Genomic DNA, 22,129 nt, shown 5'->3' with positions numbered 1-22,129 from the left:
GTGTGGGTAGTATTTTCCCCTTGCTAACAAGGGACCATTACCTGCTTCGAGCACGCATCGCCTTTATTTTAAAACCGGAGTTATAAAATTAGACGACAATTGTGATTGATGCGGAGAGTATGCTGTTATGAAGTGTTCACTCTGTCCAGGGCAGATGCTGCCAATATTGGGTTCAGACCATGCGGGCGGGTGGCGTGATCCAGTCCGTCAGTCACCTTGTGACACATCGTACCCCCTTCGACTCTCCTCCACCGGCCACCCGGCTCCTCGGACCTTCTCGGAATTATCCATCCCTGCTTTAACTCTTACTCCTATTTCCTAAAAGGGAAATGAAGGATACCATTCTCCATTTCGCCGCCTGCCAACCAAGGCTTCGGAGGGTCAGGCATTTCCAATGCTGGGGTTCTAATGCTAAGTGTTTATATATGCTAGAAGCTCATTTCCATTCTGAGCAGACTGCCGTGCTGGTTTCAGTTCAATATTTTCGACAGCCACTCAGCACTCACTGTCGACTGAGATGGTAACGAGGGCCTAGTGGGAGAGAGAAAGGGGTGGCGACGTCGGGGTCAGAACGGAAGAAGAAAAAAAATTCGGATTGGCGCATGGTAGCTCTGTAGGCCTTTTGTATTTCTATCAACAACATTTCTGAAGATTTCGAGGTCTGGTTTTTCGTCTGGTCGACGGCACCTATTTTTCGAATATGCGTACTTTACCAAGAACGTGACACGCTGTTTCCTCAATGACAATTGTTTGTCAAGCTGAAGCAGACACTTGAGAGGATAGCGTTGTATGCACACGCACTACTGCTTACCAGTTTGAGAAAGTTTGAATCCAGGCATCTACTCTCCATTTCTCGCCCGTATTCGAAAATCAGATGTGTGAAATAGGGAAGATAGTACGGGAGGTTCTTGTCATATGCGTTCCTTTGGACGCAGATCTCGTCAGGGAGGTGATGGCCGAGCACGAGCTTTCGTGGCCGCCCGTCGAGAATCCCAGCGGCTCCCTAGTGCAGCGCCTAGTGGAGCTGAGCCTGGTGCGGGGCATCCACGTGCTGTTCTCCCTGGAGCCGGCCGTGTACCTCAAGAGGCCCGGATACTACACGCTCCGCCTGGGGATCGACATGCAGCTGCTCGCCCAGTGGTCACTTGTGCGAAAATCACTCATCCACGCGGGAACCCTGGGCGGCTTCTTCGTGCAGACTGCCGGCGTACTCTCCAAGAGGTGAGACCACTTGCAGACTGACTAAGCCGGGTGGTAGCTTAGTCTGTGACGCTGCCATGGGTGATGAGAATCGCGCTATGCGTACAGGCCGCCCTTGGAAGCTGAACCCCGTAGCCTTTAACGCAAGATCTTTACTGATTCTTGCCAGCCTAGCCGGGGTGTTAGATAAGTCATCATGCTAACGAAGGCGATGTCATGGTGATTAGGCAGGTGAGGAGCAGCGATCAGGCGAATCCAGTGTTAATAAAAAGGGGTCATATGTTCTCCCTTCTGAACTTCTCCATATCCTCTCCAGTCCTAGGATATCATCATCATCATCAGCCTTACTATACCCACTGCAGGGCAAAGGCCTCTCCCATGTCTCTGCAATTATGCCTATCCTTTGTCAGTTGCGGCCACTGTATCCCCGCAAACTTAATCTCATCCGCCGACCTAACTTTCTGCCGTCCTCTGCTACGTTTGCCTCCTCTTGGAATCCACTCCGTTACCCTTAAGAATAAGCGGTTATCTTACCTTCGCAAGATAACGGCTGGTCTTTAAGGGTCTTTAAGGGTCCTACACTGTAAAAAATATTTATTGAAAAAAACAAATTTTCTGGCAGCTGGCCTGCCAGAAATTTTCTGTTATGCTATGTTTTCGGTTTTTTACTTTTTCTGTCATTTTACAGACTTTTCTGTTTTCGACTAACAGAGAATTTCTGTTAAGACGATAGAAATTTTTTGTTATTGTATGTTTTCTGTTTTTACTTTTTCTGTGATTTCACAGGGTTTCTTGTTGGAAATTAACAGAAAATGTCTGTGAGGATGACAGAAATTTTCTGTTTTTACTTTTTTCTGTCATTTCACAGGTTTTTCCAATTTGCTGCTAACAGAAAAATTCTGTCATGTTCCATTTTCGCTTACCATATTTTCTGTCATTTAACAGCTTTTTTTTCATGACTCACAGAAATTTTCTGTGAAGCTCCATGTTCTGTCATTTCACACACTTTATTTCTTTCACATCATCTTTTAATGACTGACATAAAAACAGATACAGAACATTATGACTGCTGCCACATTTCAATAGAATAAAATATTTCACCGCTTTTAAACAATCACAAGCAAAGGCAAGTGAGTATTCAAGAATATTGGAAAATATGCAGTGTTAAACAATGCAATCATGGCTGATATTTTACTATACAGTAATATCTTTCAGCATCACTGAATTAAGTTAAACGGTAGGAGGGTGGCCGAAGAAAAAAAGAAACTTACGTTGCCCTGCCTGCACTACAGGCATACAGTAAAAGCATGGAAAATATGCAGTAATGGCAAGTAAAGTAGAAACGAAATCTGTGCCTTTCTGTCATACAGAATGGCATGATTCACTCTAAAATAGTAATACAATACAATGAATACGACACGAAGTAATAATACCTGAACAATGAACACAACCAGTCACTAAACTAATGGCAAGCATACGCAAAAGGAGAGTATTGGAAAAATATGCTTTGCTCATGACTAGTGCTCCATTAAGCAGCAAGATGAAAGCAGCAGGACATAACGGATGCCATGGGCTGTTTGCCTTACCACAGTTTAACTGCAAAACATTTTTTCACTCCAGTTAGTACGTCTTATCTTGAGACTACAATAACTTTAAAATGAAAAAAGTAACACAGACAAGATAGAAAGTAGTGCTACAATTCATACAACCAGCCACTGAAGTGTAACAGCAAGTATAAGCATAAATAAGGCATCTTAAGCAAATTGTGTCTTGCCTGACACTAGTACGAAATGAAGTGAGATAGAAGCAACAGGACATAAAGTATGCCACAAGCTGTTTGACTTATCAGTGTAACCATATAACATTGATTCTCTATACATAGTACATCCACTCTTGTGACTACTGCATGATAAGTCATGCCACAGGCTGTTTGGTTTATCACAGCGTACACAAAATATTGATTTAAAAAGTTGTCAAATTTCAGAACAGTTAAAAGTCAAAGTCTTGCATGATGAGGGAAGGAACTTTTGAAGAGGGGCAGTGTTGCTTCTTCTTCGAGTGCTCTGTCTTCGTTCCCCGGACAGGATTCACAGCTCCAATGGCCCTGAAACAAGGACAGAGCATTGTTACTCCTCGGACAGTGAGCATATCTATACTGTCTTCAAAGAATAAACATTGCAAGAAGACTGCACCCCTCCTCCTACCCCAAAATTTAATTCCTTTGTAGCCCACATTTCAGTTTCATTGTGTGCACTAGTGAATATATCCAGTAGTCTTTAGTACTCAGTACAAAACCAGACTTCAAGCCAAAATAAACCTTTCCTAAATGTTCACTTAAATAAGGTTTTTAACAACCATAGTGTTTTGTTACTTACGTGAAAGCTGCTCACTGAACTCCAACACTAGTTTTTAAAGGGATGCAAAAACAACTCCATGAAACCTGTTGTTCTTGGGAAAAAATTCATTCTGTCTGCACTTTCCCAATTTGTTGCACGCCGCGGTGGCTCAGTGGTTATGGTGCTCGGCTGCTGGCCCGAAAGACGTGGGTTTCATACCGGCCGCGGCAGCCGAATTTTGATGAATGCGAAATTCTAGAGGCCCGTGTGCTGTGCAAATTCAGTGCACGTTAAAGAACCCCAGGTGGTCGAAATTTCCGGAGCCCTTCACTACGGCGTCACTCATGGCGTAAGTCGCTTTGGGACGTTAACCCCCAATAAATCGAATCAAACCAACTTGCTGATGTCAGTGTGGCAGCGAAAAAATGCATTTATTGCTGAGAAAACTACATTTAAAAATTTGCCGCTCACTAAATTCAAATTCTGATGTATACGCCGAAAAGGACTTCATGACCACATTTTGAAGTTAGTTGCGGGGCTGCTTAGGGCCTTGTTATCTGCACCCAGAAATCTGACGTGTCAGTAGATTGCAGTCTACTTAGAAAATGAGGCAATGATGACAACACCTGCACTTTGTTTCTTCATTTTATGTAGCTTGTAAAAGCACCATTTCAGTCTCCTTGCAATCAGACCTCTTGCAGTAACCTCTCGGCAAAGGCCAACTTCAGTTTCCATTCAATGTTCCTTCAAAGCGCTCTCTGACACCAGAGTAGCAATGTCTATGTATACAGAGGCCGAATCATCAGCATGCCTATTCTGTGTCACCCGAAAGTACAGCCGTAAGCTAAAATCTTTTGACAGGTAATAAGTAAGTTTGCAGCACATATTGACGTGCTTTGTCTTTACAGAGATTCAGATGCATGACGAGAGATATGCACATTTTAGTGAAGCTGGAATTAACAGAACTGAGGAGAGGCTTATTTGTATTACTAATGCCCAACTAGTGATACGCAAGTCTAAAATGAGGTCTAGTGCTGCAGAGCAAGCTGTTACGTGAATGTGACGTTACCCTCTTAAATCTGCACTCAGCTTCCACTGTCCAAGAATAGTGCAAAGTGCCTGCTGCCCTGAGTAAAAAACTTTTCTGACCACAACCTCAAGCAATAACCCAGCTAAAGACACATGCAGAATGCACACAAAATATTCTCTGTAGGCAGAATCAAAACAAAATTAAGCAATAGCCTCGAATAAAACTTTTCGTTGAGCATTGGAAGTCGCACATTTCAGTGCTGTAGCATTTTCCCCATAAGCCGCTAGTACGGCTCACATGCAGGCCTCAACAATGCAAGTACTAACCGCCTTTTTCAGTATCCTGGCTTATGCTCAGTTTGAACTGGGCTGCAAGGAAAAGGTACTTTCACTATCGCGCATAGCAGTCCTCGAGGCTAGTCAACACAGCTGAGCGTGTCTGTACAGCATCCTGGGCTCCTCACTCCTTCCACATATAAATTCCCCCCTACAGATACACTTTGGAAGAAATATGTGCGGCTTACAGCGGACCCATCAAGAAAGCTTCATGTCAAATGCAGCAATAACAATGCTGTATCTCTCATCAGCAATCCTCACGTAATTGACTGGGGAGCCAGTTTATTGAGGCACACATAGCGAGGTATGTGCCACAACAATATGCAATGCTGTATGCATTGGTTATCTTGCATAGTCTACAATTCAAGACTGTAGGCTCAAATACCGCAAAAAGGAAGTCTTCCAGTCGACGGCACCAACCAACCATTACGATGTTGTGCTTATTTTGGCTAATTTGTGGTTTATCCTTTCCCTTAGCCAGCTGATGTGATGGATTAGCAAGTGCATGGGAATTAACAATGAAGTCGTCAGAATCATTCAACACCACAGGGGCATTTAGATAGATAGATAGAACTTTTATTCACGTCAATTGCCAGACAACATAAATCAGGCCTACCAAAGCCTCAAAGGGCTTGAGTGGCAGCGCCTGGCAGACAGCTAACATTGGCAAAACAAAGGAAAATAGAGACGTTGCAATGAACTTTGCAAAAAAAGAAAATGGTCACCAAACAGAATGAAACAAATATATAACTATTACAACATCAAGAAAGATTACAGTGATTTGAAATTAATACAGTAAATAGCTGAAATAACTACGGGGCAGGAAGCAACACGGAGACATACCGCAAAGTTTTTTTCAGGGTGTATTTAGTTTTCATGCGGAGTACAGTAGGAGGCAAGCTATTGAAACAGGCAGGTACATAGTAATGACGTGTGCGCTTACCGTACCGGGTTGAGGAGCGAGGAATGCAGTAGCGGTATTTTGGTCTTAAATCCCGAGCAGGGACATATGGAACGGTGAACTGACTGTACCAGAAGTGTTTTAGCACAATAGTTTCTGTTAATAAAGAGTTAAAACTTGGAAGCTTTAGTCTTCTAAAAATATCAATGTCATTACCAATGGACAGGTCGTAAGCAATATTCTTTAGAAGCAAACGCAAAAGCGAATTCACCCTATGTTGCCAGCGAACCGTGCAGTGACCATAAACAGTAATTCCGTACCTAAGTACACTATAGGCTAGAGCATGTACAACACATTTACGGACAGAAAAAGGCATAAAATATCTAATGTTATACAGGACACACGATACAGCACGAAGCCTTTGGCAAACAAAAGAAAGGTGCGATTTCCAAGAGAGATCACTGTCGAAGGTCAGGCCAAGATATTTGACCGAATGCGCATATTCAACTGGTACACAGTTGCAATTAAGACAAGAGGAAGTATGCAAATAAACAAGGTCAGTTAATTCAACTTGTTTTAATGGGTTATGAAAACAGATCAGTTTTGTTTTAGAAGTATTAACATTAATAAGATTAAACTTAAACCAGTCCATGGCTTTAATAGCAGCTATCTGTAATGCTGTAACAGCATCAGTGTATTTCTTTGCACATGCAACAATAACAGTGTCATCAGCATACTGAAACAGCAAAGATGGCACACTGTTAGCAAGGTCGTTAACGTATAGATTGAATAATAAAGGACTTAATATAGAACCTTGCGGGACTCCAGAGGCAATTACCGTGAAATCGCTATGGAATCTTGAAATCGACACATATTGGCGCCTATCTTGTAAAAAGTTAGTAAGCAGTTCCAAAAACGAACCTCGAAATCCCAGCGCAGAAAGTTTATCAAGCAAAAGAACGTGGCAGATGCTATCAAAAGCCTTGCTAACGTCCAGAAAAAGAGAACATGCGACTTGATTCTTATCAAAAGCTGAATTTAGCACGTCAGAGAATTCTTCAAGAAGAACCGTTGTTCCTTTTCCTGCTATAAAGCCGTACTGACAAGGTGATAGAACACTGTGCGTATTCAAAAAATTCGTCATGGTGAGTAATAGATGCTTCTCAAAAATTTGGCCAATGCATGGTAGAATAGAGATAGGTCGGTAATTACTCATAATGTTTCTGGAGCCACCCTTGTACAAAGGTATAACTTTAGCAGTTTTCATTGAAGCAGGTATTATACCAGTAGAAATGATAGTGTTAAGGATAACTAGTAGAACACCTTTAATTACTTCAAAATTTCTGCACAATTCAGAAATCGTGAGGCCGTCATGACCAGGAGATTTGCTACGTTTAAGACTGAAAAGTATACACCTTAAATCACTTTCAGTAATATCAGGAAGGAAAGCAGATTCCATCACACTGAGAGGCATAGGACAGTCGGTAGGAGGGGTTCGAGATGCACCAGAGACCAGAGAAAAAAAATTGTTGAAGTCATTCGCAATGCTCTGTCCATCTTTATGAAAATGCGAGATGAAATATGTATCATTGTAGATAGCAGCGCTCCCTCCTTTCAGACTATTCACCAATGACCATGTTTTCTTGCTGTTAAAACGTGCGTCATTAAACTGAGACCTAAAGTGGTTGCGCTTGGCCAGACGGATCATGGCGTTGACACGGTTTCGTTCATGTTTAAACTGCAGTCGTAGCTGAGAACAGTTTGGGGCACGTCTTGATCGAGCCCAGAGCAGATCCTTCTCTTTAATGGCTGCCAATGGCTGCCAATTTGCTGCTGCATTCTTCAGTTGTATGCAGCTATACTCACAATAATGAGGAATTGCCTAACAGTTCACGCTCAAATGAATGCAAATCAAAATACAAAAGAGAAAAAACCCAAACTTCCCATTAGCAGTGAACCTGTCTCCGACAAGCGGTAGCAATGCCAGCCTTAGGGGAGGGTGACCGGTGCAATCGCACAAGACGTCACCAAAATGGGGATGCTGAGTTGCCCTGTGGGTGTTATGCTACATCCTCCCATCCTCTACCCGCCTTCCCTCTGTCCCTTGACCTTCAAAAGAGACATTTCCAGAGCTCTTCAAAATGAGGGAGACAATATTGTGACGAAGACGAAGCTGGCAGTGGCGCGGGACGGAGCGCTCGCGCTAGGCCAGCGGCCATTAAATCATCTCATAGTCATGGTTCACCACGTCTCATTCTTCGGCTGGCCGCCGCGTTACATTTGGTGTGAGGTGCTGGGGTCCCTTCATCGCCATCCTGGTCACGGAGCTTCGGCGTCCTGGGCCTGCCGTGGACGTCGGCCGTGAGTACCTGGTCAGCGCCGCACGGCCGTGCCCCAGCCCGCCCGACCTGAACCGACCTCGACGCTCACCCCAGCCCCGTCCCCCGCCCGGACCACACGGCACGACGACCCCAGAACCGACGGACCCAAGACCCCACCGACCCAAGACCCCACTGACACAAGAACCAAACGTGAAGACACCGTCCCCCAGCCTCTGCCGTTCGGTGCGTCCAAGGACCTCGGCCGTCACCTCCTGGCACCCTACGGCCCGGATGCATCGTGGACCGGGACTCATTCTCTCATCTTTCTCATCGTGGCGGCCAGCACTGAACCATCTTCTACATATTGTCCGATCCTTCACTCAAGACCATCGCCATTTCGCCGTCTGTTCGTCACCGATCGGGACGATCGCTCGGAGGCCCCGGGTAGTGTGACGAAGACGAAGCTGGCAGTGGCGCGGGACGGAGCGCTCGCGCTAGGCCAGCGGCCATTAAATCATCTCATAGTCATGGTTCACCACGTCTCATTCTTCGGCTGGCCGCCGCGTTACAATATGTATGCCTGAAGCATGCCAAAATGAGTGCATAACTCGCTACTGTAGAGGGTTGCAAAGGGTGCATGCACCTTACAGACGCGGCATAGTTTCAGGTGTCGTTTGTTGCGGGCAGGACCATCTAAATGACATTCTTTCCACCTGTAAGCTCTGCTGCGGCAGAAGGGAAAGGGGTAGGGGAGGACAGTTGTGCTTAGAGAGCTTTGTCAGTTCACTGCTTAGCCCTTGTCCCGTCTCAGTTGTGCAGATTCTTTCCATCTTTGAACTTATTACTGCCTTCAGCACGCCCTGTGCATTATCTAAATCGGAACACATCTGACTGTGTCAAGCTGTATTGCATTTAATGGTGGTATGAAATAATGTGTGCACCATTTCTCTCCCTTTTGCATTCTCTGCTCTGTGAGAATTTAGCCCATGGCTAAATCTCATCCAACATGATAGTGGATGCTGCCAGCCAGTGCACTACTGCTGCGTGCAACACTCTTCTCTGCGAAGCATTTGAAAGTTGCATGCCACATATTGTGACTTGTGAGGAGTTTCAAATGGAAGTTTTCCCATTCTTATATCGCCGTCTGTCATTCAGATGAAGTAAAACAAGCCCAGCTCTCCCAAAAAATCCCCGAAATATGTTTTCACACCCGGTTGCACGTGCATATATACAGCACTACCATCGCTCGCACCAGTTCACATATATAAGCAGCAAGCTACGCGGCGTGCACCAGCAGCTTGGTGCTTTCGCACTGGTCTTGTAATCTGTCAGCTCTGCTCATAATTTAAGCAAGTTATCACCAGCACAGAAGCGCAGCAGAATGCTTGCTAGATCGAGCGCCTATGGTCTGCACAGCACGCATATTCCTAGATGCACCTATCCGTATTACATAAGAAACATGATGCTAGCTCTTTTTTATCACCAGATATAATATTCATCTTTAAAATATTTATTTTATGCCTCACAGCCATGCAAAAGCAATAGTATGGGGAATTTATTTACAGCGTTGACCTAGGTGACTCGAAGAGATACTCCACCACAATACACAAAAACATTGTGGAGGAGCAACCACAAAGCAGGAAGCATGTACAGACCACTTCCGGGCCAACATTGACATTTCTGAGGGGAATACAAGGAAAGTGCCTAGCTTGCTGCTTGGTCTTTCAGGCGGAAATTTGCACATATTGAGTGGTTCGAGCTTAGCATGAGCCAATGGGCCCTTCTCAGCCAATGCCACACACCACACGTGTATTTGGAGCACTGATCCTGGACACGCACTCAGCTTCGACTGAGGGACAGCGGATCGTCGCAAGTAAACAAACCTTCAAGTTCACATAGCGGACTTCAGCGCACAACAGAAAAGCACACATGTGCACCATGCTGCATGGAAATAGCCAGGAATAATGTTGCAGTTCACACACCCTAACCAAGCGACATGTGGTGAACGGTGCAACCGGAGAACATGGTGTTTGTCATGCGATCAAGCAGTTCATTGCATGGAGCTCTCAGATTATGTGCGCCAAACACCAATTGGCCTATTCCGGGCAGTGAGTAAACATTCTTGAGCCCAAGGTATGACTAATCCTCATAGAATTCAAAGGAGAACTACGAGAGTAAATCGAGCAGACTGCCAGGCAAGAATCAAATGGCCGGACTTTGAAAAACACTGTCAGATTTGTCCGATGTATTTGGAAAAAAAATGCTCCGGGTCTACCCAACGTACTAAGGGGCGGAAATGCACCGGGTCCATCCGGCGTACCTTTCACCACAGCCTCCTCTCGCAGTCAGTAGTGAGAGCACACCATACAAAAATTTCACTGCTCTATTTAATAACCCCATTGTGAGTTATATAGACAAAAGACTTAGCAGATGAATGCAATTCCAAAAAATACTGGAGCTAAAGAAGATTATTTTTTGACACAACTCACAAAATTGTTGCTAACGTGAACAAGGAAGCCTCATTGACTTAGTGTGCTCAAAACATTGGCTGCAAAAATGAAGCACTGTGGTTGCAAAGGCTTGTACACTTACACCATGATTCCAGTCATGTTGACTGACATGATAAGTACAAACACCATGCATGACCCGCCACTAAACCAGGGTGTCAAGCAAGCTACTTTCTTCCAGTTCCCTGACTTTTCCATGGTTTCCCCGACTATTTAAGTCAAAATCCTCTGAATACTGAACAGACGGGAAAACACAGTGGCCAATGGTAATGGACAGTATACATGATCTATTCACAGCAAAAAACTATATACTGAAACTTCAAATGCTGCAATCAAAACAGATTTGCTCTTATTTGAGGCAGCTGATTTCTTCTTGAAGAAAGTCCAGCTTCAATGCGACTTATGAAGCTATCTGCATTTTCTGTTCCATTTCTCTAACACAAATGGTTAACATAACCTTTATTCTTCTGAGCATACGTTGTCTCCACTAAGTGTGTTCATATTTCAAATTTTTATTTTAAAGTGCAGAGTATTAAAAATTGGCTTAGATTACAAGAAAAATGTGTTTCCACATAATACAGCAATGAAAAGCACCAGACATTGGACAAATATTTAAATCCTCATCAATTATCCTATCAGAACACCGATTAAGCACCACAAAATACAAAAACAAAATACAAAATATAGCATACCCTCCAAATAACGCCAGAACCACATCAGCTGCCAGAGCTCAAGATCAAAGAAGCTCCAGCAGCCGTAGTGTAAATGCGATCAAACCATCACAAAGTTCATCGCACAGTTACATTAACACAAGTCCTCGTACTTACTAATAGCGAAAGAATGCTGACAATTTCTGCGAAGTACCATCTACGACGTTAAATCCATCAAATCTGCATGGCGACACATTCAAATCTATCCATAAACAATGGATGGTTACATGGCCACAAAAGGGTTACTGGCATTGCATGTACACATGCACTCCAGTAAACCCTCTCCCCCAGGTGCTGTGCTCCTCTGGGCAAGTATCTATGACCCCTATGAGCAAGCAACGTGTATGACTTCCACCAAAATAGCCATATAATGCTACATAATCTCAGAAGAAATATAGTACCATGTACCCCTTCCAACCCTTTCATATTAGCGATTGGGCACTATGCAATGCAGGTAGTATAGCCATAATCTGTGAAGAAGATGTTGAAGATCAACTCCACAAAAAATAATTTTATCTGTCTTTCCTTTCCACAGATTTTTTCAGAGCGCTATTTTACCAGCTGCATTAACCAAGCAGCAGCAGCAGGAGCAAAATTTCATTCCATAGCTGATTCGTTGCCTGGGTTCAGCAAACATTTTCTTACTTTTTTAAAAATTGCTTTTGCACTTTGTTAGCATTTTCATAAAAAGGTCTTATGATAAAGTGGTATATACCTACAACTTTTATTATAATAAGGGAGTAATTACTCATTGGCATCCACCCGAGCGCAGCCATACGGCTATAAAGGAAAGCTATACAGCTTTCTCAGAAACTTCGTAGTTAAAGAAAAATTCGTCCTGGTCCGGGGTTCGAACCCAGGACCACCGCTTCACCGGAGCAGTCGCTCTACCAATTGAGCTAACCAGGACGGCAAGCTTATGGTAGGGCGAGAGCGAATTGATCAATAACTCGAAGTGGGAACAGTGTTGGTCAAATGTTTAGGGGAATCTCCCAAGGTGGAGTAGATTTGTAATAAGGGAGTAATTACTCATTGGCATCCACCCGAGCGCAGCCATACGGCTACAAAGGAAAGCTATACAGCTTTCTCAGAAACTTCGTAGTTAAAGAAAAATTCGTCCTGGTCCGGGGTTCGAACCCACCTTGGGGGATTCCCCTAAATATTTGACCAACGCTGTTCCCACTTCGAGTTATTGATCAATTCGCTCTCGCCCTACCATAAGCTTGCCGTCCTGGTTAGCTCAATTGGCAGAGCGACTGCTCCGGTGAAGCGGTGGTCCTGGGTTATCTACAATACATAAACATTGCACCGTTTTAGTCAAATGCAGCCCAAGAACACAGTGTGAATGCCTCTCAAGAGCAAAAGAGGCCCTCCATCGAGTGGTGCCAAGAGACTGTCCTAGCACTGCAGTTAATACGGCCGACCGGTAGTGAATAACCTTGCACCTGCCAGCCCCCTCAAATGTCACACTACTAGGTCACAGGGGAATTATTTAACATAAGTAGAGCGCAGCTTGAGTTTTATCTCAAGCAACCGAGCAAACTGTTTGTAAATGACTATGTTTTAAGTAGCATAGTACGAGGTACTAAGGTGCGCAGTCATCGTGATCGGCGCAGTGCTGCGGAAAGTTCGAGCTCCCGTAGTGAATGCTGAATGGTGTACTGTTATCTCGAAGCGCCCATTTAGCGAGTACACGAACTATTTACTAAAGAAGCACCAGAAAAACGCAAGCAGCAGATATCGTATTCAAAAGCCACAGAGCCCAAGCAGACACGCGCGGCACGGTTGTGGGCGGGCGGATGTATTGATGGCAGTGGCTTAACCCTTCGTATCGAGCGGTGGCTCGCGCCTCCAGCCTAGGATTCCACCCCCCCCCCCTTTTTAATTTGTATTTTAGTAGGTATAATTTGGCCATCTTTCATAAAGTTACTCCTCCCTTGACCTATTCCACAGGCTGGCCGAAGCAATGCGATTGACATTGGAGGATACGGACTGAGCTCGCGTGTCGAAGGCGCTCAAAAATCTCGAATGTCGGCTCCAATGGCATCAGTGCCATTGAAAAACTTCCCTGTGACAGCGCAAGTACGGCATTTGAAACGCGTGTGTAGAAACGTTTGAGCCTGCGTTGACCCGTGCAACGCTATTTCGGCCCAAAGATAAGATCAGTTAAATCTTACAAAATTAACACAATTACTGCATTACTTCTACCGGCATGAATAAACGTCAATAAATATAAAAAGACACAACGTACAGTTATGATCCTTTCTTAGACGAGAAACGAATTTGAAAATCCCGCGCTCTTTGACGTCCTCCTCCGCTAACCAATCGCGTACTTCCCTGGCCTAAAATTTCCCGGGCTTACTCACTCGGTTCTTTTAGGAGTGCATATCTCCAGACAAAGCAAAATTTGTGCATTTTCCCGCAAACTATCGTACTCTTCCGTGTTTCTCGCTTGTGTTCCTCTCTCTCCCGCGCGCTGTGCACCTTTTGTGAGAGACAGTAAAGCAGCAGTGACGCATCGGCGGTGAAGCGGCTGTGGTGGGCACGCTCAATGTCCGCCGGCGATTTATCTTCACTGCCCGTTTCAACAGCAGTACAAGACCGCAACAATACTCCCAAAAGACGACAAAAAGCGTATCATTCATGCCGGTAAAAATGTGCACCACTCACCTTGTGTGCGAACGGTCTGATCGGTGAAAATCACGGACACAGCACGCCGGTATTATCCTAGCTCCCCGCTCACGTCCATGCCGTCCATGGAGGAAGGAAAGAACTAAGGAGAGGCCCTGACGTCACTTTTTGTGAAGCCGCCCCGCAACCGGAAGTTGACTCGGCTTTCCTCACTATCTTACTTCTCCACCGAGCTACGGGGCGGGTATCGCGCGCGGCTCGCAAGCGCTTCGTAAAAGAAAGGTATAAAAGAAACCGCGCCGCTCACAGCTACACTCCTGCACCTCCCTCCCCGCAAACACGCACCTAGACACATAGCGGCGCACAGGTGCGGTGAACCTTTTCCGACGCCAGGCGAAGACTCACCATCCTCCTCGGACTACCGTGCACGCGCCGTGTGGCCTTCGAAACGCAGCTCAGCATCGCCGAGAGCGGCTTCATGTTTCTGTGCTGTTTGGCGAGGTGCGAAAGTTCGCTGATCAAAACAATCAACTCTTCCTCGCGTGTCGAAGCGCGGTTCCGGAGTGCCACCTTTTCGCGAGATTCATTTCAATGCATCGATCGCTCCGCGTAACGACACCAAGTTTGACGAACAAAATATCAAATGAGCGGTTATTTGCTGCATTTAAAAGCAACCTTAGATGCGTGCGTAACGTCACGACGCCAGGCATGTAGACTTTAACACGCAAGGCTGAACACACCGTGCCGAAAGCCCGTCCACCGCCACCGAGAAACACTCGGGCCCTTAGCAACAACGACGCTAACGACGCCGTACGCCGTTGCTAGTGGCCCGAGTTTTCTTAGCAACAACGACAACGTTGCTAGTGGCCCGACTTTTTAAGCCTAAATTTTGACGTCACTTCCGCCACATTCTTGCCAATGCATTGGGAATACGAAGGGCCTCTCCTTAGTTTTCCTTCCTCCGTGATGCCGTCCTCCATGATGCCGTCAATCGGGGAATGCAGGATCGCAGCAAATAGTACTGCTTCTCATTCTGCGCGCTAATATTGCGCGTAGAAACTTTTTGACGCTTAAAATATGTAACGTGATTGATGAAAAGTAGCAAAGGTTTTTCGGATCACTTTTTTGTGTAACGGCGGTGCTCACGTCACCAACTTTCGGTGAAATGGGCGTGTTGCGGCTCCAAAAACAGAAAATTACTTTCTTTTTCGTGAACGTGTTTCTGTTAAGGGCGCAAAACAGATATTCTCTGTATGACAACAGAAAATTTCTGTAAAAATGCTTGTCATTTCACACACATTTCTTACAGTGTAGGATATAGCTAAATGTAGTATTCAACAGTAATGAGAAAGTGGCTGCTACCGTAACAAAGCTCAAGCAAAGTTTCAAGCTTCAGGTAGTGCGGGTATAATTGTACCGATACTCAGTCAGGAGTGAGCACGGTAGAAGCGTTCTATCTAAACGCGTAACACGACCAGAATACAGATGTCGCCCCCCTCCCCCTTCGACGTTTTCGCAAGCAAAGAAGAGTGCGTAGAGGCAGATTTTTGGGCTAGGATCTCTGAGGCTAGACAACGCCGCCATCGGAATCCTTATCGTTATGTGCTACCCGGACAAAAGTCAACAGAGCACGCTGTTGCCTTGTAACATTTTGCATCTCTTGCCTAATTGAAATTGCGACCTACGGGGCGTGCATGCTGGTATTGCACGTCAGTGCACTGTCTCCTGAACCGATAAGAAAATTACGAAGGGCAGGTAAGACTACTTATGTGTTTTGAATAATAAATCATTGTTTCATTATTTTATTCCCTTTTTTATGTATACATTTTTTTCTGTTCGTTTCTAATGACACACCTACTCATTAGAATAGACCCAAGAGAGGAATAAGCCGTGCTCGTTGGTACATCATTTGAATAGAAACAGTGCATTAGACGAGACCAAGCGGACGGGACACACAGACACAGCGCCTGTGTCTGTGTGTTCTCTCTTTTTGGTCCCGTCTAATGCGCTGTTTCTTTTCAGATCATTAGCATAGACTCGTAAGGCAACCCGTGAACTGGAATCGCACTCGTTCGCCAAAAGCAACGCGGTTTTCTCGCCAATGGGTTCGGTGGTCTCCTCGAAGCCTGAATGTCTCTGGGTTCAATTCCCCGTACCCCTGTAGAAGATATCTGTGAAGTAATTTGCTGTTGGTCGACAAAGGTCACGTGACCTTGTGACGTCATCGAACCAGCCCACCGCGGCATATGGCAACCTGGCCTACCGCACTGTCAGCGGCCTGCCCAGTATGGCAGGGGCCAGTTAAATTAATATTTGGTCGAGAGAGATAGCAATACCTTGTGACCGGTGGCGTAGCAGGTATTTCGACCGGGGGGGGGGGGGGCTCATCTTGCAGCGCGGCCCCCTCATATAATTTGTGGAGGGATCAAACGCAAGAATAATAACTGCATTGCCGTTGACAATGCCATTGGGTATTAGTTGTTAACACTATGCACTTTCTAGACAAGTAAAATATCTATTTTTTTAAGTAAAAGAATGTATTCGTATGTCTTAAAAATCGTGGCAGACATAACTGATACCAATGCTTCCATGTGTTTGAGTATTTATTTAGTAAATAAAATATCACATGAATTATAGAACTACATCAGTCCGAAACCAGCAAAGCAATGCATGCCGCTGATATGAAAAACGTAAAGGCCATGAATTGAGCAAGTTGAGGATAAATATTTCCATAAATCTTTGTCGTTCAAGAACCTGTACATTTTTCTACATATGCAACGGCCAGGGAAAAATCTCAAAGTCGCTGTCCTTCGTTCCAGTGTACTGCGCAGCAGCAGCTGTCACCGGTCATGTATTGCGAGTAATTGCACCAAAATGTTAGTCGCAACAGCAAGCGCATGTATAAATGAGGAGTTCTGCTAAATATGCATTAGAAGTGGGAAGATAAAGTGAATAATATTCTCTTTTGTGGCATGACGGCACAAATGAATCGCCACAACACTTCGTCTCATTGGACCTCGCTGCGTGCTTTGCCAACTTGTGTGATAGTGCGCTGATTTGGCTGGTCTCGTTGTATGGTCCGATGTACGAGATTTAAGCAGTCAGTGCACCTTTACGTAAAAACGTTTATAAGAATAATAATTAATTGAAGTTCCCGAATTTTAAATATAAAGCCCGCCTTTTGAAATGTCAATGCAGCTTTCGCGTCCAAAGTTTATGGGAAATTTATACCCATTAAGTTTCGGAATTGAAATCAATGGCTCCGCAGACTCCGCAGCCGCCGCGAGATGCCACGGCGAGACCGCTTGACATCGATAGGCCCTTGAAAGTTTGCGCTAGGATGGGGCTCTTTGCGTTACGTGACTCCAGGTGCATGGGCGTTGCACGAAATTCAACCCCAGTTAGCAATGTGCTCGCCAAAATGTATTTCCTATTCAGAGAGGAACATTGTAGGTGATAAAATCCAGGTTCACTTCCGGCGCTGGTGGTTTTGGTCAGCGGTGCGTGACAGTTTGAAAAAATTGTAAAAATGTAAAATCATTTTTACAGCCTTTCCATCACATGCGTAACTGCAACATCAGTATGCTCTGGTGACTGGCGCCGAATTGTGCTCATGTGAGCAGGCTTGGGAACGAGCACATATGCGAATGCTTGCAGGTAATTTACTTCACCACGCAATCTTAAATATTGCACGCAAGAAGAAACTGAAAGTGAAGCAAAGAGGCTGTTGATGGGCAGGCTATAATTTTGGCATTGTCTTCAAGACTTACAGAGGTTTACTGCAGATATGCCTATCCACGGTAAGGGAGACAAAACATCATTCGACGTGGCGAACAGCTTCAATCTCCGTAGCTTCAAGGATTGCTATTGTCGCTGTGCAGCCTCTTGTCTTGCAGAGAAAACACAGCAGCGAAAATTGAGTGCGACAGTTTGATTGCATAGTACGACAAAATTGCCAGTTCTATCGCGATTCAGGAGGACGTATACCGCAGCGCACATCATTAACGTGCGTAAACGTTGCGCCCACAGCCTACAGCTATTTACCGAACGTAATCGAAAAGGTCGCTGGCAGGCAGCACCAAGTGGCATTACGGTAAGATGCAGTGCCGGTCGCCGCAGTTGTGCGAATTAAAAGTTATATAAAAACAAAATAAGGTATTGGAATGTAATAGCGACACTGAGTCACGTGGGATGCCGAAGTCGAGGGCAATGGGTTAATTTAGGGTGTCTGGGATCTAACGTGCGCTATCATCGCTCAGCTCACGGGCGTTTTTTGTGTTCCGCCTTCATTGAAATACGGCTGCAGGGGCCGGGATCGAACCCGCAACCATGGGATCCGCAGCCGTACGCCAACTCGTCTCAGCTGCCGGGGCTGGTTAGAAAAACAAATCTGGCGCTCTGACGCAGCTCTTGATGAGCAGTGCGCTCACTATAAACACAGCCATGATTTGATACTCGTATTCATTCCAGAATAGCACAGTTTTTTTTTTACTTTGTTCGTCTAGGCCCATGGACCCACGCCTGGTCGAGCGCCTAGTAGTACTGGACAATATGGTGATGACGGTGGCCATGGGTACTTCGTTTACCGACCGCCTCAACTACACCGAGACGTTCGTGCGCTTCGCTGACCTCAGTAACCACACCAGCGAGTTCTTCCCGGGCCACGTCCTCATGGACGCCGTGAACCACGTGCTGGAACCCCGTTTCCAGCTCATGTCTCCCGAAGACGAGATCATGGTGACGCAGGGTCCCCACCTGCGGCTCCTGGGACGACTGTTGTGGGCGGAGCGTGAATCGGTGACACTGCGCGCGTATGCGGCGCTCATGCTCGCCCGAGCCCTGGGTCCCGCAGCTTCGCCAGCGCTCAGTGAAGCGCACGCGCCGGGAGGAGACGCCTCCGGGCTGGTAAGGACATACGGCTGTCAGTTTGCTCCATGTCCTCCAAACGAGTTAATGTGCTTCTCATGCTGCGCCAGCGATTGCATTTGCCCGGCGGCAGTCGGGGAGGAATATTAATGGTAAAGTGATGATTAACAATGTATTCTGTGGATCTTTCTGGTTATGTTGATGTTTTACCGAAACAGAAGAAGAATTGACGCGTATTTCTGAGAAAATTGGATTTAAAATTTTTCCGCGAGTTCATTCAAAGCCAGTACAACTTGAACGGGGGTGTAGCGTAGTCTCGTAGTATTTGCATTACCAGCCATTCCGGCAGCTCCGAGCCAGTGCTGCTAAACCTAGCGGCCTATCACGTTCTCTTTTGCAGCCACTCGGTCATTCGCTTTCTTTCTTACGTCACGGATGATGTCAGCGCGCTATTTTTGAATGCTCAATGTCATGCAGCGCGTACGGGCTGCCAAGGGAACTAGAAGCGCTTGCTTCGTATTCCTGGTATGAACCAGTCTATATGCACTGCACTTTACTTGTGAACATGTCCAGTCTCAGCGACACCGGCCAATGGCGGAGACAAAATTTGAAACCCATCGACAGTTTCGTGGAAAGGAACTCCGCTACCCAATAACTGCCGCGGTTTTAGCAAATCACACATGCCCGCTTCGCAGCGTCTTACTTCGCGCAGCATTCGGCTCTCGACGACAACATAGACAATTCTATCCTAGGCCAGGTGACTGCGTAGAGGCTTAAAGTAAATCACTGATGCGGTGTTAGCTCACTGCACGCGAAGAAATCAAAATGTTTCGAATGATTTCGTTTCACTTTCACTACGCTGTACCTCACAGCTCAGGGTATCCCTTGGGTCACAAAAAAATTGGCATACCACGACGGTGCCCCAGTTCTTTGAGCAACCGGCTTGCTAGTCGGAGGCGCAGGGTTCCATCGGCTGTGCCGCCGGATACCCACCGGTTAAACAATGGGCAAAACTTTACTGAAAATAGCGGGGTTAGTTCCTATATTATTGCAGCGAAAACAGCACGAGGGAAATGGGACAGGGACGTTTCTTCTCGTCGCTGTCCCGTATTCCGCGTGGTGCTCTCGCTGCGGTACCACTTACCGTAGGCCTGGTTCTGGGTGTCTGGGGTAAAATGCTTTCAAATTGAGTCTTTAACCTCGCCTTGCGTAAACTACTTGGTGTTGTTTGTCTCCTCTTACAGTTTTTCTTAGACAGTCTATAGACTTCTATAAAGTCTATAGACTCTCTTTAGACAAATCCTATAGATTAGTCTATACGCAATTTAAACGCCATAGACAGTCCTTAGACAATCTATAGACTTATGGCCAAATGATTTTAGTATACTTTTACCTATGGGCTATGAATAGACAAAAATAAATAATATAGGAAAGCAATAGAGTCTATAGACTGTGTACACCATTTTTATAACAGCCCGCTGATTTTTCTGCAAGTTACACAACGGGAAACGTAGCATATCCTTGAGACATTGATAATTTGCCGTGTTGCATGCAGACACGAAATTGTGGCGCGCGCTTAGAGCTGAGCACGGCGCTCCACGCATGTATATTTTGATGTCCTAGTTTTGCTTTCGTGTTTCTGTCCACTTTGCAGACCACGCTAAATATGTTTCTTGTGCAGTTGTGAGCACATGCAAATGGAGTAAGTTATTGAAGTGAACTGAAGTTTATTTTGACAACGATTGCTTCCCAACGCTATTTGCGCTTTGGCTAGGTAAAATTGGGAGCTATGTAAAGTGCACGCTTGTCGTGGTCACTGTAACTGCTCATGAACGTATTACAACGTTTCTGCATTTCTGCTTGGCAGAGATCATTCCCACTGAAAACATTACAGCGTGCTCCGCCTAACAATGTCCGAATATGTATACCTGTAACATGACCGAAGAACGAACTTCTGGCTTTTCCAGGCTCGTATGCTCTCGTTGCAACACTGCTTCACCGTCGCGGTGCTGGAGCTGCCATTCCTCTCAGGAGACCTGTTCATGCGATGGTTCTTCCCTGGCGGGCACGTGGACGCTGCGCAGGACATGTTGACGCGCATCACGAACGCAACGCGACAGGCATTCCTCTCGCTGCACTGGATCGACGAGCTAACGCGCGCAAGGGCGCTTCGCCGCCTATCCGACCTGGAGAAGATTGTGGGGCGCCCCGAGAATCTGTCGGCAATCCCGCAGCTGGACGAGTACCACTCTTACTTGCCCGCTGCACAAAAGTACCAACGCACCCGGAGATGCTGCTCGCGGTGAAGCTGGCCAAGGCGGCAGCGCAGCTAAAACTTCTAAACGCGTCGCAGCCCGTCTTCAGCCCCGTCAAGAGGGACGTTCCCATGGTGTTCGTGAACGCCTTCTACGTCCCCATCTACCATTTCATAGTCATTCCTCCGGCCATCATATTCGCACCTTTCTTCCAGGTTGAGGGCGTGCCGGCGGCTCTGAATTACGGCAGTCTCGGCCATGTTATCGGCCACGAGATCACTCACAGCTTCGACGAGGACTTCGGCCTCTACAACGAGCTTGGCGAGCGTAACGACTGGTGGTCGCCGCAGTCCCGTGAGAACTTTAGCGAACGGCTCCGTTGCCTCCGCCGTCTGTACAACGAGACCTCCGCAGACACGGGTATCCCGTTCGGAAACACAGCACTAGCGGAGAACTTCGCGGACTGCGGCGGCATGGCGAAAGCATTGCAGGCCTTCCAGAACCTCGGAGCGCAGCCTGGGGCCAGCATTGGTGGCCGGCAGTTCAGCGCCGACCAGCTCTTCTTCGTCGCGAGTTGCTACAAGTGGTGCTGGCCGCTCTCGGATCTTAGGTACATCCGAAGCAGCAGCGACAAGGACGACGTTGTTAAGTTTTACTCCCCGATGGACTTGCGTTGTAATGTGCCTCTCATGAACACGCCAGAGTTTGTGAAGGCATTTGGTTGCGCTAACGGTTCCTACATGAACTCCTTAAGGCGTTGCGAAGTGCTTTGATATTTTTACTCAGTGACCTTTCACCTTTGTACTCTCATTTTAAACGGACGGTATTGTGAAATTTACTAAGCCACTCATCACAATGCGTACGTGTTTCGTTTCATGGGCACGATTAGTTTCTACGGTCCTAATTCTGGGTTCTGTATATAATAGGGTTCTGTATATAATAAGTTGCCAGAAAGGCACAGCGATTTAAAGCTTGAAATACCTATAGTTCCTCTTGTCTGCTCGCCGGGGGTGACCTTGCCGCATAAACGAGCTTTA

At 46.1% G+C, this 22,129-nt stretch overlaps 1 pseudogene; it reads left to right on the top strand.

Annotated features, from left to right (window-relative positions):
- The window catches only part of LOC149344687 (neprilysin-21-like), a 66,220-nt pseudogene extending 44,355 nt beyond the window's left edge, over positions 1 to 21,865 (top strand).
- The last annotated feature ends 264 nt before the right edge of the window (positions 21,866 to 22,129 follow it).

The sequence above is a fragment of the Amblyomma mixtum genome, chromosome 5 (assembly GCF_055824585.1).
Source record: "Amblyomma mixtum isolate Tamu chromosome 5, ASM5582458v1, whole genome shotgun sequence".
Taxonomy (NCBI): domain Eukaryota; kingdom Metazoa; phylum Arthropoda; class Arachnida; order Ixodida; family Ixodidae; genus Amblyomma; species Amblyomma mixtum.
Note: the sequence above shows the minus strand (reverse complement) of the source record. Positions and strands in the feature narration are given on the sequence as shown.